The sequence below is a fragment of the Lepidochelys kempii genome, chromosome 1 (genome assembly GCF_965140285.1).
Source record: "Lepidochelys kempii isolate rLepKem1 chromosome 1, rLepKem1.hap1, whole genome shotgun sequence".
NCBI lineage: Eukaryota > Metazoa > Chordata > Testudines > Cheloniidae > Lepidochelys > Lepidochelys kempii.
Genome location: NC_136380.1, coordinates 295,698,342 through 295,714,141, shown reverse-complemented (window position 1 = coordinate 295,714,141; position 15,800 = coordinate 295,698,342). Strand labels below are relative to the sequence as shown.

At 43.9% G+C, this 15,800-nt stretch overlaps 1 long non-coding RNA gene across 4 annotated transcripts in view; it reads left to right on the top strand.

The window, feature by feature from the left end:
- The window catches only part of LOC144930115 (uncharacterized), a 39,480-nt gene that overhangs the window by 10,786 nt on the left and 12,894 nt on the right, over positions 1–15,800 (top strand). For all 4 annotated transcript variants that reach the window (XR_013635204.1, XR_013635206.1, XR_013635203.1 and 1 more), the window contains one exon: positions 15,035–15,135. This is a non-coding gene — a long non-coding RNA (uncharacterized LOC144930115). The remainder of the gene's footprint in view (positions 1–15,034; positions 15,136–15,800) is intronic.

Below are 15,800 nucleotides of genomic sequence, written 5' to 3'. Positions count from 1 at the left end.
CAAGCCAATTAAACCAAAACCAAGCCAAATTTCTGCATTTTTTTCCGCAGGTTTGGCATGTCTGGTGTGGAGCTGGCATGGTCAGTTGAGTAGCTGCACACAAGAAGGGAGAGTTGCTAGGTGTGCTTGCCAAGGCGGGCAATCAGAAAAATGCATTTAAAAAATGGGGATGGGGTGGAGTTCAAAGGAGGGAAGTTTTCTGGTCTCCATGACCTCTGAGCAGAGGAGTTTATAAATGTGACCAGAACAGTCACTGTTGCAAGGAATGGGGCATTATAGGACAGCGGCTAGATGACTATTAGGGTCAACACAAGTTACACTGTGTCTACACTTTCAGTGTGTTGACGTGAGTGTTCGCGCTGTTCGGGGAGGTGGTTTTACAGCATCACTGTGACAGGGTGCTTACATCAGCGGGAGACAAATTTTAGCATAGACACATGCACGAATAGGTCGACGCAAGGCGAATTACATCTACCTAACTTTGTTGGATTCCTCTGAATTTTGGTATACCTCAGGCAGGTGTGGAGTAGGATTAGTGACCCAAATGTAGCCTCATTTGAGTTAGGGGTTGTGGAGATATATGTCCTCTAGCCCAAAATAGCCATTTTTCAAAAAAGTTTCTAGGGTTGTTGTTATAGTTGTCGGTTGTTATTTAAGCAGAGCTAGACATCAAATTATTGATCTGATATGAGTCAAAATGGTCTCATTCTGTCAAGTTTTACCCACTAAATCTTTGGGAGATCCAAATGAGAATAGTATTTAAAAACATGCTCACTTCTTTGCTTGTGTAGATGTACCATCTGGAAGGATTACAGTGCACATGCACCAGTAAAGTAAAAAAATGAGAGGGTTTCTGTGCAGCCACTTTATGATTGCCTGGGTAATCCAAGAGTATATACCAACACCATTACTCCTGGTGAACACCTTGCCACTGATGTTTCTAGTCTGAACCTTTGTTTACCTATGCAATAAAGATTTAATAGCTCATGTTGCTTACAGAAAGTTGTCTCTGTTATAATATAACATGTTTTATTTTGTGGGTAGGTTTACTGTGAACACAGCAGATTAGTCAGCAGGTGGTCTAGCCAACAATTTTGTTATTTTGGGTGCAGAGGAATCAGAGAACAGGACTTTGTGTGTGTTGGAGGAACAGGGACTTGAAGAAGGGTTACAGCTGTGGAGGGTACAGGAAATGAGAACAGATGGTAGGCAAGCCTTGCATTTGTTGTTTGAGAAAAATGCATTTTACTAGCCTCTGCAGAAATGGGATGGGCAGGAGAGGAGGGAATAGAGTGGCTACTTCCTGATTTTGGGGCAGGTGAATGTGATGTTTCCAAAGGTGCCTTGGATGGAGGTTTGGAACTGACAGTGCAGGTACCTTGACCATTGATGGAAAAGGAATATGTGTGCCCTGTCTTGCCACTGTGTGGATTTTGAGCGATTCCTGGATCAGGGGTCAGAGGATCTTTCTCTCAAAAGTAAAACTAAGTATTTTGAAACAGAAGTCCATCCTTGCCACAAACTTCACCATCCAACCATTATGAAACATGAGCAGGAACACCAATCCACTGTAAGATAATCATCCTTTGCTACAGGCACTGCATGTGAGTCCAGTTATAGGAGGGAGGGAAGTAAGACCAGTAGAAATGTTTGTATACCAGGGAGCAAAGACTTCAGAGGGATGCATTTCCTGCTTGCAGGGAGTGTGTGGGGGTGTGTGTGTTAATTTGCATGGGCAACCTTAACTGTGCATTTCCTGGTTTTAAAGACGTTTGAGTTTTGCTCAACTCAATGTTCTGCAAACATACCACCAAGCAACCTTGACTCTGCACTAACATAGGTTTTTGACACTGACTATGATTTAAAAAAATCAAGAAAACTGGTTCTGCCCCTGTGAGCTGATAACTAAGCAATAGATCACTTGGTGGGGGACTTTGATCACCTGATGAAGCTGGTCAGGGGTCACCTGACAAAGAGGACGGTGAAGGTTATAAAAGAAAGGACTCTCACTGGCTATTCTGTGGAAAGAGCAGAAAGAGAAGCTGGCTGCAGAACAGAAAGAAACATTGTATGATTTGGAGGAGAATTTTCACAGAAACAGCAAAAGACACATCTCTGACACCAGGGCTACTCCCCTGCCAAATTTTAAAACCCTGTTCCAATGCATGGAGGTGCTAGAGTTTCTCAATGAAACAGGTGTAAGAAGTTTTTTAGTTTAGGCAAACAAAGTATTTTTCCCTAACTTTGTGTTTGAAAATGGCTGAACTATTTTAGCTGAAACTTTAGGGAAAAAAATCAGCTTGAGGCAGAAACCTCCATGGAAAATTTCATCCTGAACAGTAAAAGTTCTATGCCATTTTAAGGAACTGAAAATAGAGCAATCAAATGGAAACCATGGACAACTTTAACTATACGTATGTCACCTATAATAATGAGAAAAGCATCAAGCATGTAACAGTAACAACAAAATAAGAAAATAAAAACTGGTTTAATCTTTCTAATAGCTGCAAATCTTAAACCCAAACACACAAGTAGTACACATGGATGGATCGTACACCTTTCACTCTAGAAAATTTTATGAAAAATGTACATATATTTAACCAATATCACGAGAGGTGATAATAAAAACAAACAAACAAACAAACAAACAAACAAACAAAAACCCTGACCCTACTCTTACTAAACCTTCTACAGGGAAGATGTAATTGCCATAAATAATTTAAAAGTCCTGGAAGCCAGATATTTCCAACATTATATAATTATTACAATCCAAGTAATTTTTTTTATTCTGAGTATATAGTTGCTCTTAGTTGTATAGCTGATTGTTTTGCCTACATGTGCGTATGTAGCTTGTATAGACATAAGAGTTCCACCCTACTTGTTTGCTTTTCATTTTTCCTGGAAGCAGGAATACGTGTTGCCAAAGTTTAATACAGTATTTCTATATCTGTTTACTTTTCTCCTTGATATACAGCTGTTGTTAAACAGGAACTAATGCTTGTCAGTAATTGGTTAGCTTGTTACAAATACATTAATTAATTGTTACTACTTCCTCTAACAAATTCATGTGATTCACTGTGTCATATTTCAGAATTAGGTAATTAGTTATCTGGAAAAGCAGCAACAAACTCATCTTACACACAGTGCAATAGAAAGAGAACCTGAAGAGAACCCTGCTAACGATCTGGTTTTACAGTCCTTTCACAAGCAAAAATGCCTGTTATTAGGACTTTCAAGACTGGCCCTAAACAGAGAGTTTCTTCACATCTCTCCATCCTCCTGTAATTACCCCTTGGAACTTCCTTGATTTTTCTTAACCCAGTTACCCTCTTGCTTCGGGCACCTCATACAATATATGAGAGCAGATCTGGACCACATCAGAGATTTGTGTCCAAGAGTTGCAATAATTTCTCTGATTTGTCTGCATGTGTGAATAATTGTGCTGTCCAGTGTATTAGGCAGGCAGAGGCAAGGTTCCACCCACAACATCTCATCTACCTGCTTGGGAGGTGGGAGTGGAATTTGTGCAGCACCCACTTCGCCCTGTGGGCCCAGACCCAAGATTTAGTGAGCTCACACAGGGTTGTAAGTGAGGGCTCTTAGGGTATGTCTACACTACGGAATAAGGTCGAATTTATCGAAGTCGGTTTTTTAGAAATCGGTTTTATATATTCGAGTGTGTGTGTCCCCACAGAAAATGCTCTAAGTGCATTAAGTGCATTAACTCGGCGGAGCGCTTCCACAGTACCGAGGCTAGAGTCGACTTCCGGAGTGTTGCACTGTGGGTAGCTATCCCACAGTTCCCGCAGTCTCCGCTGCCCATTGGAATTCTGGGTTGAGATCCCAATGCCTGATGGGGCTAAAACATTGTCGTGGGTGGTTCTGGGTACATATCATCAGGCCCCCGTTCCGTCCCTCCCTCCCTCCGTGAAAGCAAGGGCAGACAATCATTTCGCGCCTTTTTTCCTGAGTTACCTGTGCAGACGCCATACCACGGCAAGCATGGAGCCCGCTCAGGTAACCGTCACCCTATGTCTCCTGGGTGCTGGCAGACGCGGTACGGCTTTGCTGCACAGTAGCAACAACCCATTGCCTTCTGGCAGCAGACGGTGCAATACGATTGGTAGTCGTCCTCGTCGTGTCCGAGGTGCTCCTGGCCACGTCGGCTGGGAGCGCCTGGGCAGACATGGGCACAGGGACTAAATTTGGAGTGACTTGACCAGGTCATTCTCTTTAGTCCTGCAGTCAGTCCTATTGAACCGTCTTATGGTGAGCGGGCAGGCGATATGGACTGCTAGCAGTCGTACTGTACCATCTTCTGCCAGGCAGGCAAGAGATGAGGATTGCTAGTAGTCGTATTGTACCATCTTCTGCCAGGCAGGCAAGAGATGAGGATGGCTAGCAGTCGTACTGTACCATCTTCTGCCGAGCAGCCATGAGATGTGGATGGCATGCAGTCCTTCTGCATCGTATGCTGCCAGCCAAAGATGTAAAAGATAGATGGAGTGGGTCAAAACAAGAAATAGACCAGATTTGTTTTGTACTCATTTGCCTCCTCCCCTGTCTAGGGGACTCATTCCTCTAGGTCACACTGCAGTCACTCACAGAGAAGGTGCAGCGAGGTAAATCTAGCCATGTATCAATCAGAGGCCAGGCTAACCTCCTTGTTCCAATAAGAACGATAACTTAGGTGCACCATTTCTTATTGGAACCCTCCGTGAAGTCCTGCCTGAAATACTCCTTGATGTAAAGACACCCACTTTGTTGATTTTAGCTCCCTGAAGCCAACCCTGAAAGCCGTGTCGTCAGTCGCCCCTCCCTCTGTCAGAGCAACGGCAGACAATCGTTCCGCCCCTTTTTTCTGTGCGGACGCCATACCAAGGCAAGCATGGAGGCCGCTCAGCTCACTTTGGCAATTAGGAGCACATTAAACACCACACGAATTATCCAGCAGTATATGCAGCACCAGAACCTGGCAAAGCGATACCGGGCGAGGAGGCGACGTCAGCGCGGTCACGTGAGTGATCAGGACATGGACACAGATTACTCTGAAAGCATGGGCCCTGCCAATGCATGCATCATGGTGCTAATGAGGCAGGTTCATGCTGTGGAATGCCGATTCTGGGCTCGGGAAACAAGCACAGACTGGTGGGACCGCATAGTGTTGCAGGTCTGGGACGATTCCCAGTGGCTGTGAAAGTTTCGCATGCGTAAGGGCACTTTCATGGAACTTTGTGACTTGCTTTCCCCTGCCCTGAGGCGCATGAATACCAAGATGAGAGCAGCCCTCACAGTTGAGAAGCGAGTGGCAATAGCCCTGTGGAAGCTTGCAACGCCAGACAGCCACCGGTCAGTTGGGAATCAATTTGGAGTGGGCAAATCTATTGTTGGGGCTGCTGTGATGCAGTGATGTGATGTAGTGACCCTGGGAAATGTGCAGGTCATAGTGGATGGCTTTGCTGCAATGGGATTCCCTAACTGTGGTGGGGCTATAGACGGAACCCATATCCCTATCTTGGCACCGGAGCACCAAGCCGCCGAGTACATAAACCGCAAAGGGTACTTTTCGATAGTGCTGCAAGCTTTGGTGGATCACAAGGGACGTTTCACCAACATCAACGTGGGATGGCCAGGAAAGGTGCATGATGCTCGCATCTTCAGGAACTCTGGTCTGTTTCAAAAGCTGCAGGAAGGGACTTTATTCCCAGACCAGAAAATAACTGTTGGGGATGTTGAAATGCCTATATGTATCCTTGGGGACCCAGCCTACCCCTTAATGCCATGGCTCATGAAGCCGTACACAGGCAGCCTGGACAGTAGTCAGGAGCTGTTCAACTACAGGCTGAGCAAGTGCAGAATGGTGGTAGAATGTGCATTTGGACGTTTAAAGGCGCGCTGGCGCAGTTTACTGACTCGCTTAGACCTCAGCGAAACCAATATTTCCACTGTTATTACTGCTTGCTGTGTGCTCCACAATATCTGTGAGAGTAAGGGGGAGACGTTTATGGCGGGGTGGGAGGTTGAGGCAAATCGCCTGGCTGCTGGTTACGCGCAGCCAGACACCAGGATGGTTAGAAGAGCACAGGAGGGCGCGGTATGCATCAGAGAAGCTTTGAAAACCAGTTTCATGACTGGCCAGGCTACGGTGTGAAAGTTCTCTTTGTGTCTCCTTGATGAAACCCCCCGCCCCTTGGTTCACTCTACTTCCCTGTAAGCTAACCACCCACCCCTCCTCCCTTCAATCACCGCTTGCAGAGGCAATAAAGTCATTGTTGCTTCACATTCATGCATTCTTTATTCATTCATCACACAAATAGGGGGATGACTACCAAGGTAGCCCAGGAGGGGTGGTGGAGGAGGGAAGGAAAATGCCACACAGCACTTTAAGCACAGCACTTTAAAAGTTTACAACTTTAAAATTTATTGAATGACAGCCTTCTTTTTTTTGGGCAATCCTCTGTGGTGGAGTGGCTGGTTGGCCGGAGGCCCCCCCACTGCGTTCTTGGGCGTCTGGGTGTGGAGGCTATGCAACTTGGGGAGGAGGGCGGTTGGTTACAGAGGGGCAGCAGTGGCAGTCTGTGCTCCCGCTGCCTTTGCTGCAGCTCAACCATACACTGGAGCATACTGGTTTGGTCCTGCAGCAGCCTCAGCATAGAATCCTGCCTCCTCTCATCACGCTGCCGCCACATTTGAGCTTCAGCCCTGTCTTCAGCCCGCCACTTACTCTCTTCAGCCCGCCACTTACTCTCTTCAGCCCTCCACCTCTCCTTCTGGTCATTTTGTGCTTTCCTGCACTCTGACATTATTTGCCTCCACGCATTCGTCTGTGCTCTGTCAGTGTGGGAGGACAGCATGAGCTCAGAGAACATTTCATCGCGAGTGCGTTTTTTTTTTCTTTCTAAGCTTCACTAGCCTCTGGGAAGGAGAAGATCCTGTGATCATTGAAACACAGGCAGCTGGTGGAGAAAAAAAAAGGGACAGCGGTATTTAAAAAGACACATTTTATAAAATAGTGGCTACACTCTTTCAGGGTAAACCTTGCTGTTAACATTACATACATAGCACATGTGCTTTCGTTACAAGGTCGCATTTTGCCTCCTCCCACCGCGTGACTACCCCCTCAACCTTCCCCCCTCCCTGTGGCTAACAGCGGGGAACATTTCTGTTTAGCCACAGGCAAACAGCCCAGCAGGAAAGGGCTCTTCTGAGTGCCCCCTGAAGAAAAGCACTCTATTTCAACCAGGTGACCATGAATTATATCTCACTCTCCTGAGGATAACACAGAGAGATAAAAAACGGATGTTGTTTGAATGCCAGCAAACATACACTGCAATGCTTTGTTCTACAATGATTCCCGAGTACGTGTTACTGGCCTGGAGTGGTAAAGTGTCCTACCATGAAGGACGCAATAAGGCTGCCCTCCCCAGAAACCTTTTGCAAAGGCTTTAGGACTACATCTAGGAGAACCGCAAATGCCAGGGCAAAGTAATCCTTTCACATGCTTGCTTTTAAACCATGTATAGTATTTTAAAAGGTACACTCACCAGAGGTCCCTTCTCCGCCTGCTGGGTCCAGGAGGCAGCCTTGGGTGGGTTCGGGGGGTACTGGCTCCAGGTCTAGGGTGAGAAACAGTTCCTGGCTGTCAGGAAAACCGGTTTTTCCGCTTGCTTGATGTGAGCTATCTACAACCTCCTCCTCATCATCTTCTTCGTCCCCAAAACCTGCTTCCGTATTGCCTCCATCTCCATTGAAGGAGTCAAACAACACGGCTGGGGTAGTGGTGGCTGAACCCCCTAAAATGGCATGCAGCTCATCATAGAAGCGGCATGTTTGGGGCTCTGACCCAGAGCGGCTGTTCACCTCTCTGGTTTTCTGGTAGGCTTGCCTCAGCTCCTTCAGTTTCACGCGGCACTGCTTCGGGTCCTTGTTATGGCCTCTGTCCTTCATGCCCTGGGAGATTTTCAAAAGGTTTTGGCATTTCGAAAACTGGAACGGAGTTCTGATAGCACGGATTCCTCTCCCCAAACAGCGATCAGATCCCGTACCTCCCGTTCGGTCCATGCTGGAGCTCTTTTGCGATTCTGGGACTCCATCATGGTCACCTGTGCTGATGAGCTCTGCATGGTCACCTGCAGCTTGCCACGCTGGCCAAACAGGAAATGAGATTCAAAAGTTCGCGGTTCTTTTCCTGTCTACCTGGCCAGTGCATCTGAGTTGAGAGTGCTGTCCAGAGCGGTCATAATGGAGCACTCTGGGATAGCTCCCGCAGGCCAATACCATCGAATTGTGTCCACAGTACCCCAAATTCGAGCCAGCAACGTCGATTTAAGCTCTAATCCACTTGTCAGGGGTGGAGTAAGGAAATCGATTTTAAGAGCCCTTTAAGTCAAAATAAAGGGCTTCATTGTGTGGACGGGTGCAGGTTTACATCGATTTAACGCTGCTAAATTCGACCTAACATCCTAGTGTAGACCAGGGCCAACTCTCTCTTACACTTCTTTGCAAATGTGAAGTCCAAGTTACAGTCTATCCTAAATGTTGTCTTTGGGAGAGTAAATTCAAATATATATATAGATTTGTCTGTGTGTGTGTGTGAGAGTTAGAGGGAGTAGTAACAATTAATTAATATATTTGTAACAAGCTAACCAAATGTATATATTTGCATTGACTGAGCTATATAATCAATAGATCTAGATAATACTTAGTCCTGCCTTGAGTTTAGGGGACTGGACTAGAAGACCTCTTGAGGTCCCTTCCAGTCCTACACTTCCATGATTCTATGGTCTATATATGCATTGATTTATATATAGAGAGAAATATGAATATGCTGTTTATGATGTTTAACACTTTCACTAACTTTGTCTCTTATAGCACTATCCTAACTTTGGCATTCCTAATCTCAAAGTTATTATGTTACTAACAAAACTGGTTCCAGAACACTGAATTTACTGGGCAATGTAAGATTTCAATAATATGCATTTTGCAGGTACACTGTTTTGCATCATAATACTTCAGTTATAAAGAAATTAATTCTTGGGATTAAACTATTATTTATTTTCTCTTATACCAGGGACACGGAGTGGATTTAATAACTCACATCAGCACAAAGTTAATTATATTTATACTTGAGCATCAATACTTTTTGTCACTTAGGAACAGAAAATCTTGCCCTCTGGCTTCCATCCATTGGGATGATTTGAGTCCATATGTTACACAGAATGCTAATTAATACTGTGCAACACAATTCATGCTGGTAAAATGGATTTAGGAGATGTCAACAGACTTTAAGTACATACTGAATATGACATATTTTTGATGGCACATTCCAGTCTTTCATCCTATATGATTTAAAAACAAATGGTGTGAGAAAAAAATATCCTTGTTCTGAAGTTCACCAAGGCAAGTTGTTAAATAAAACCATTGTTTCCCAAAGGGACCCTGCAGACTTCAGAATGGCCTTTTCTGCAAGTATGGGACCCTATACTATACTGCAATTCTGAAACAGTCCTGTTCAGAAGTTGCAGGAAGGTGGCAATTTTGGGGGGCTTTTTTCCCTTCAAAATGAACATTCTGTTAGTATACAAGGGAATTTTCCATATCAGTTTTGGTGTACATTCAATGTAACATGCATTGAGTTTTCCTTTTTTCCAGGAGATAATTATATACTTTTCAGGAAAACAGAAATGCTTTCATTTTTAATAGTGATGTGTTATTTCAATAATACTTCTGTGATACAGAATTATAATAGCTATCAAATATGTATTGCTTCCAGATCTTTCTTCAAAGACCAGAGTTAAGGAGACTAGCAACCAAAGTCCTGATGATCCCAATCTAGCCCCAGTTCCACCCACTCATCCTAGTCATAAATCTAAATCTAAATCTGATTACTGCATGTGTAGAGAGTTTGCATATGTCAAATTCATCTGAGAATCAAGTTCTGACAGGAAATGAAAAACAAGAAAATAACCCTGAAGTGGACTCTAATAAGAATAACATTTGAATTTTTGATCTTTTTTCGTTTGATCCTCTTTAATGCTTAATACTGCATATCAAGACAGTGTCTCCTATGTAGAAGAGAAAGTTAGCTGACAGAAAATTTTGTGATTATTTTTTCATAATTTTTTCATATTCATTCTACTTAATATGATTATACAGGAATTATTAAAATCTGTTCTGAGGTATGAATAGAAATATCTTAGTTGGCCACTGACTGTGAAGCCAAGCAGTAAGTAAGCACTGCAAGAGGCACTGTGGACATTATTACATCATATGATTCCATCTCACACATCCGATGAAGTGAGCTGTAGCTCACGAAAGCTCATGCTCAAATAAATTGGTTCGTCTCTAAGGTGCCACAAGTACTCCTTCTCTTTTTGCGAATACAGACTATCACGGCGGCTACTCTGAAACATAGCACATGTTGTTATTCTTTATCAAATTATCCAGCTCCCCAGATCACTGTGTCTGCAATCATGAAGGATATGGATTGTTAGTCCTGGAGACTGAGGTTCATATAGATTGTAAACTCTTTGGGCAGGGACTCTCTGTGTTCTGTATTTGTACAGCACCTAGCATAATGGTATCCTCATCCATATTTTGGGCTCCTAGGCACTGTGATAATACAAATAAATCATAATAATCATAGTCTTAGTCTTCCTGACACTATCCTGCCATTAAGGCTCAACCCTGTTCTGAATGCTCAACCTCTAAGAGTGAGAAGATGTTTCTATAAATATATTCATTTTGGCAATCTCAGAAGCAAATGTTCACTGTTAAAGACCATCTTGTGAGGAATTCTTTTACTGGCACAGCTGGCGTAATGTCTGGTAATATTTATAAGAGTCATTAAAAACTGAAAACGCAGCTTGTTCTGAGAGGTTAGGTCACCCAGTCCCTGTTAAATGCATTCTCGTGATTTAACATGGTTTTCCATGGTTGGTCTGATTTGGCCGGTTGGAAGTTAGGTATCCTGCATGGATTAGCAGTTCTTTTAACCATGTTGTGATACAACACACAGACAGACAGACAGGCACCACACACACACAGATCTTTTGGTAATCATCCAGACATAATTCTGTAATAGTGCTAGGTAAGAGTAGTGGCCATGGAGTAGTGACCCACTACATTCTTGGAGGAAGGGTTCTCCCCAACTCTTGCTTTGCCCTGTGGAGTTCTGCAGCAGCTGGCTGGGTTACTTGCTAGGCACTGGAGGAAGCACTTGGACCCTTGTTTTATAAAACTTTAACATACATTCCTTACATATGTGTGTGTAAGATGACTTGCATAGAAGGTGATCCCTAATTTAGGCCCCAGTCCAGGAAACACTTAAACACACGCATTGAAGTCAAAGGACTGCTTACCTGCTTAAAGTTAAGCATGTGCTTACATGCTTTGCTAGTTTGGGGCCTTAGAGTCCAAACCTGAGGCAGTTGAAGTTGATGGGAATTTTGCCATTAACTTCAAAGGGAGCAGGTTCAAGCACTGGTGACATATAAACTGAACTCCCCAAAACTTACTATGACTTACCAGGTCAGGTTAAGTTACTGTCTCTCATTGGGGCCCCTCTATAGTGGTTCCCTCCCCAACTGTTACTTCTCCCCCAGAAGTCCCACACAAACCTGCACACAGCTGTAATATCTGTCAGCCACCTGCTGTTTCATACATGGCTCTGCATATCGTTCGTGGAGAATCTTTGCTGCCTCCAGATTCCTTGGAGCTCCTGGCTAGGCATGCGGCCCCTGCATCCAGCTTCCCTGCTGCTCCTAGCTAGCTATGCACTTGCTGCATCCCAGAGCATGACAACTTGCTGGTTCAGGATCTTTCTCATCTCATTACCTGCCCAGGAGAAGGGGAAGTACATTGAAGAGACTGATTGGAGTTATAATCCCCAACTTAGCAGATCCATCACCAGGGCATTTGAAAGTCAATTCCTTTGGTCTTGTGATATCTACAACTAAGTGAGCTCACTCTCAAGCAATGTCTTCACTGCAGAGACCTCACTGGGCTCTTACTTGGGTGTTGCCCCTAACTCCTCTCCTGTCCACACACAAAAAACACTCAAAGTGGAGCTTTGAACCACAGTTGCCAATTTTCACATGGTAAATAAGCACCCCCGACTTTCACAATAAGCCAAAAATCAAGCTAATCCCATTTCAAAACAAGGCCAAAACAAGCCAATCCCTAAGAACCCCAACACTCTATATGACTAGATCCCCCGGCGTGCAATCTGGGACTGTCGTGGGTCTGCTGTGCATCCATGACTCTCTCCCCACCTTGCTCCTTCTTGCCCCCCCTTGCCGGGAGCTGATCAAAAAAAGAAACAACAGGCTACAACAAGCTACAAGCCAAACAAGCAACAAGCTACAAGCCAAAAACTAGCCAACAAGCAACTCACAAGCCAATTAAGCCAAAAATAAGCCCAATTTCTGCATTTTTTTTTTTTTTTGCAGGTTTGGCATGTCTGCTTTGAACCTGGGCTAGCTGGCATAGCTGGGGGCATGGGTTAGGGTTAGAGCCTGGGTTCTGCTTTCATTCGAGCTAATATCCTGCCCACTTTGTAGTGAGGATGCAGGCTGAATCATTTGAGTGCTGATAGTCTCCAGTGCCTTCCCACAATCCCCCGCGTGTACCCAGAAAGATGGACAAATTCTTCCCCAATTCACTGGGAAAGAATCATAGAGCAGTTCAGCTATCTGCAGCACAAAGAACCAGGGGATATGCCCCCAGAAATCCTAGTGACACCCTTGAGTGAGCACCAGTGAAGAGACAGTAACTCAAGTACTGCTTTGCATTGTGACTGCTCACACCTGGGATAGGCTAATCCTGGTGCTCAGACCTGTGTGCAGATCACCCAAGTTACCTCTGCTGTGAAGGCTTACCCTGAGAATGAGGTTTATATTTCCTTTTGTTTGCTGTGGAGAAGCCTCCAGTGGTTTGTAGTAGGAGCTGGGAGCTGGGTCTGCCCACATTTGCTTAGATTTTTTCATCACAATCAACTGTACCATTGCGAACAAATATTTACATTGCAATAAAACAAGCTCAGACTGTAATAATGAAACTTACAATAATGGTGTCTGACTTTTAGACCTTTTTAATAATCTGTGGCCATTACTTCTTCTCTGTGGAAAGTTTAATCAGAGTAGAATCAGTGTTTTATGGGTTTTTTATTGTCACTTCAGGTAGTACTGTAAAATATATGTTATTTTTATAAAAATGATTGGAAGTGAAATATGTGTGGTCCAGCTAATGCAAAGATTAGACCATATAGCTACACTTTAGACTAAAAATGCCTCAGAGCGTAGTCCATCTCCACTTTTGTGTCTTGTAAAGTAATGAGCATGCTGCCAACAACGATAGTAATCAATTTCTAAGATGACACCAATTAATGATTGGAACATAAGAACTGTCATACTGGGTCAGACCAATGGTCTGTCTATCCCAGTCTCCTGTCTCCGACAGTGGCCAATACCAGAGGTTCAAGGAGAGTCTACAAAACAGTAAAATTTTGGAGCGCTCCACTCCTGTCTTCTGTGGCACTCTGTACCTCAGAGCAGCACCCTGTAACCCCTATATTCATCATTAATATATAATTATGATATATTTCATACAAAGCATGCCATGAAGGATATCATGTGAAAGGTCATGATCTGCCGAAACACATTGTTCTGTCAAAATATGTATTTCATTAGTGTATATTGTTAGGGGGCTTATTCCTTCACCCACTTACTTCCCTGGTCCTTCTTGCATGAACAGAGAGCAACAATACCCGAAGTCCAAAGGTGCAAACAATTCGATGTTTATTGGGGTGAACTTCCAGCAAGCATGATTCCAGTTTCCTTCCTTAGTGTCCTCCTTCCCAGCTCTGACACCACAGAGCCTTACACCTGTGTCCCTGTTCCCATTCCTGCCCTTAGCAAAACATTATTCCAATTTCCTTACCCCCATTCCCTGTTCCCATTTCCCCCTTTAGCAAAACATGATTGCAATTTCCTTACCCCCATTCCCTGTTACCATCTCCCACACCCACTCCCACTCCCCCCCCACACCCACTCACTTCCTCATTGACTACAGATTGTATAGTAAAACTTGAGTTCTGCTTAGCTATACCTTAACCAATCATTTTCAATGAAATTTAACTAACGAATCCTAACATATTGTAACATGATTATGTACCCAATTATATCCCACCACCTTAATTAGTTTACACCCAGCAAAATTAATTATACAGCATACAGGAACAATCACAGAACCAGACAGAGATTATACAGACAAACAATAGCAAAGTGGGAACTATAATGACAAAACAATACAGAAGTGAGGATTTCACATCCCAGCTATTGATAAGTGAGTTCTTGCCAGACAGGATGCTATCAAACTAAGTTTTCTTTTACATTTTCTAGGCACTTCCCTTTCTCTGGAGGTGATAGGCATACAATAGCACCTTATTTCAATGTGACTAGTTTGGAATGTGAGGATGTGACTGTTCACTTCCTAGCTTATGGCTGCCTCTGTTGCTTAGCCAAAGGCCTTAGCCTAAGAACAGGGCCTCAGACTGTCACAGTAAGAGAAGGCCCTTACACCAGCAGATAGTGATTTTGATTCTTTCTTTTATACCTCTATAATTAGCCAAGTGATAAGAATACACCTAAATTCTTAAAGTACAGGCCTTGGCAGACAGGCCTGAATATCTATATCCTAACATATATGAAGTTATGATATTTTGCTATATGGTTTTAGTGAAATATGTTGTAAGTATATTCACTTGTAGTCTCCACTACAAGGGTGGTGACCCCTGGCCAGAAGGTTGTTAAATCACCAATGAGCAGGGAGTTGTTGTGCAGGCACCATACAATGGGGACTTCTCAACTCTGTGACTCAGTTGCACAAGACCACACCAGGGGGATTGCTCAACTCTGTCTCAACAAAGCCCACCAGAACATGTCTAGGCTAGTATTTTCCCAGAACATGGACTGAGGGTATAAATTAAAGGACAGTAGCATCATGCCTTTGCCTTTCTCCTCCTTCACCTACACAGGAAGCAACAAGAATGCTGGGAAGACAAAGACTTCAACTGAGGAGACTGGTCCAAGGCTTAAGGGAGAAGCCTGTGTATAAAGAACTATAAAATCCACTGGGGTGAGAAAACTGCTTGATCCAAACACTGCCTAGTGTAATAAGGTTTAAGGTTTAGACTGTGCAGTTACCTTTTATTTCCTTTGGTAACTATCTCTGATCTTTTGTGCCTACCACTTATAATAACTTAAAATCTATCTTTCTGTAGTTAATACATCTGTTTTATATGTTATGTGGTTGAAGTGCTTGCGAAATCTCAGCTTAGTTTACAAAGGCTTGTGTATTTCCTCTCCACATTGAGGGAGGGGCAGACTGGGTAATAAACTTACACTGGTCAAGCTTCTGATCAGGGCAAGACGGTACAGTTCTGGAGTGCAAGTCTGGGGGCTTGGGAGATTTTCTGGTGCCTTTCTCTGTGTGATTCATGAGTGGCTCTGGGAGCTTTCATGCAATCTAGCTGGGTGTGGGGTTCCACATGTTGTTATGCTGAGTGATAACAGCACCTGGAGGGTTTGCTGCTTGTCACTAACAAAACATTGTGAGAAACAGCCCAGGCTGGAGAGTTAAGGGGGAACAATGGTAACCCAGTTCCAGGTTGTACCCTGGGGATACTGTCACACTTCCCCTCCTGGTTTAGGATCACCCCGAGCATGGGGTTACGTCCCTGACCATCTTGATTAAGAGGCACTGATGGACCTATCCTCTCTGAATTTATTAGTTCTTTTTTT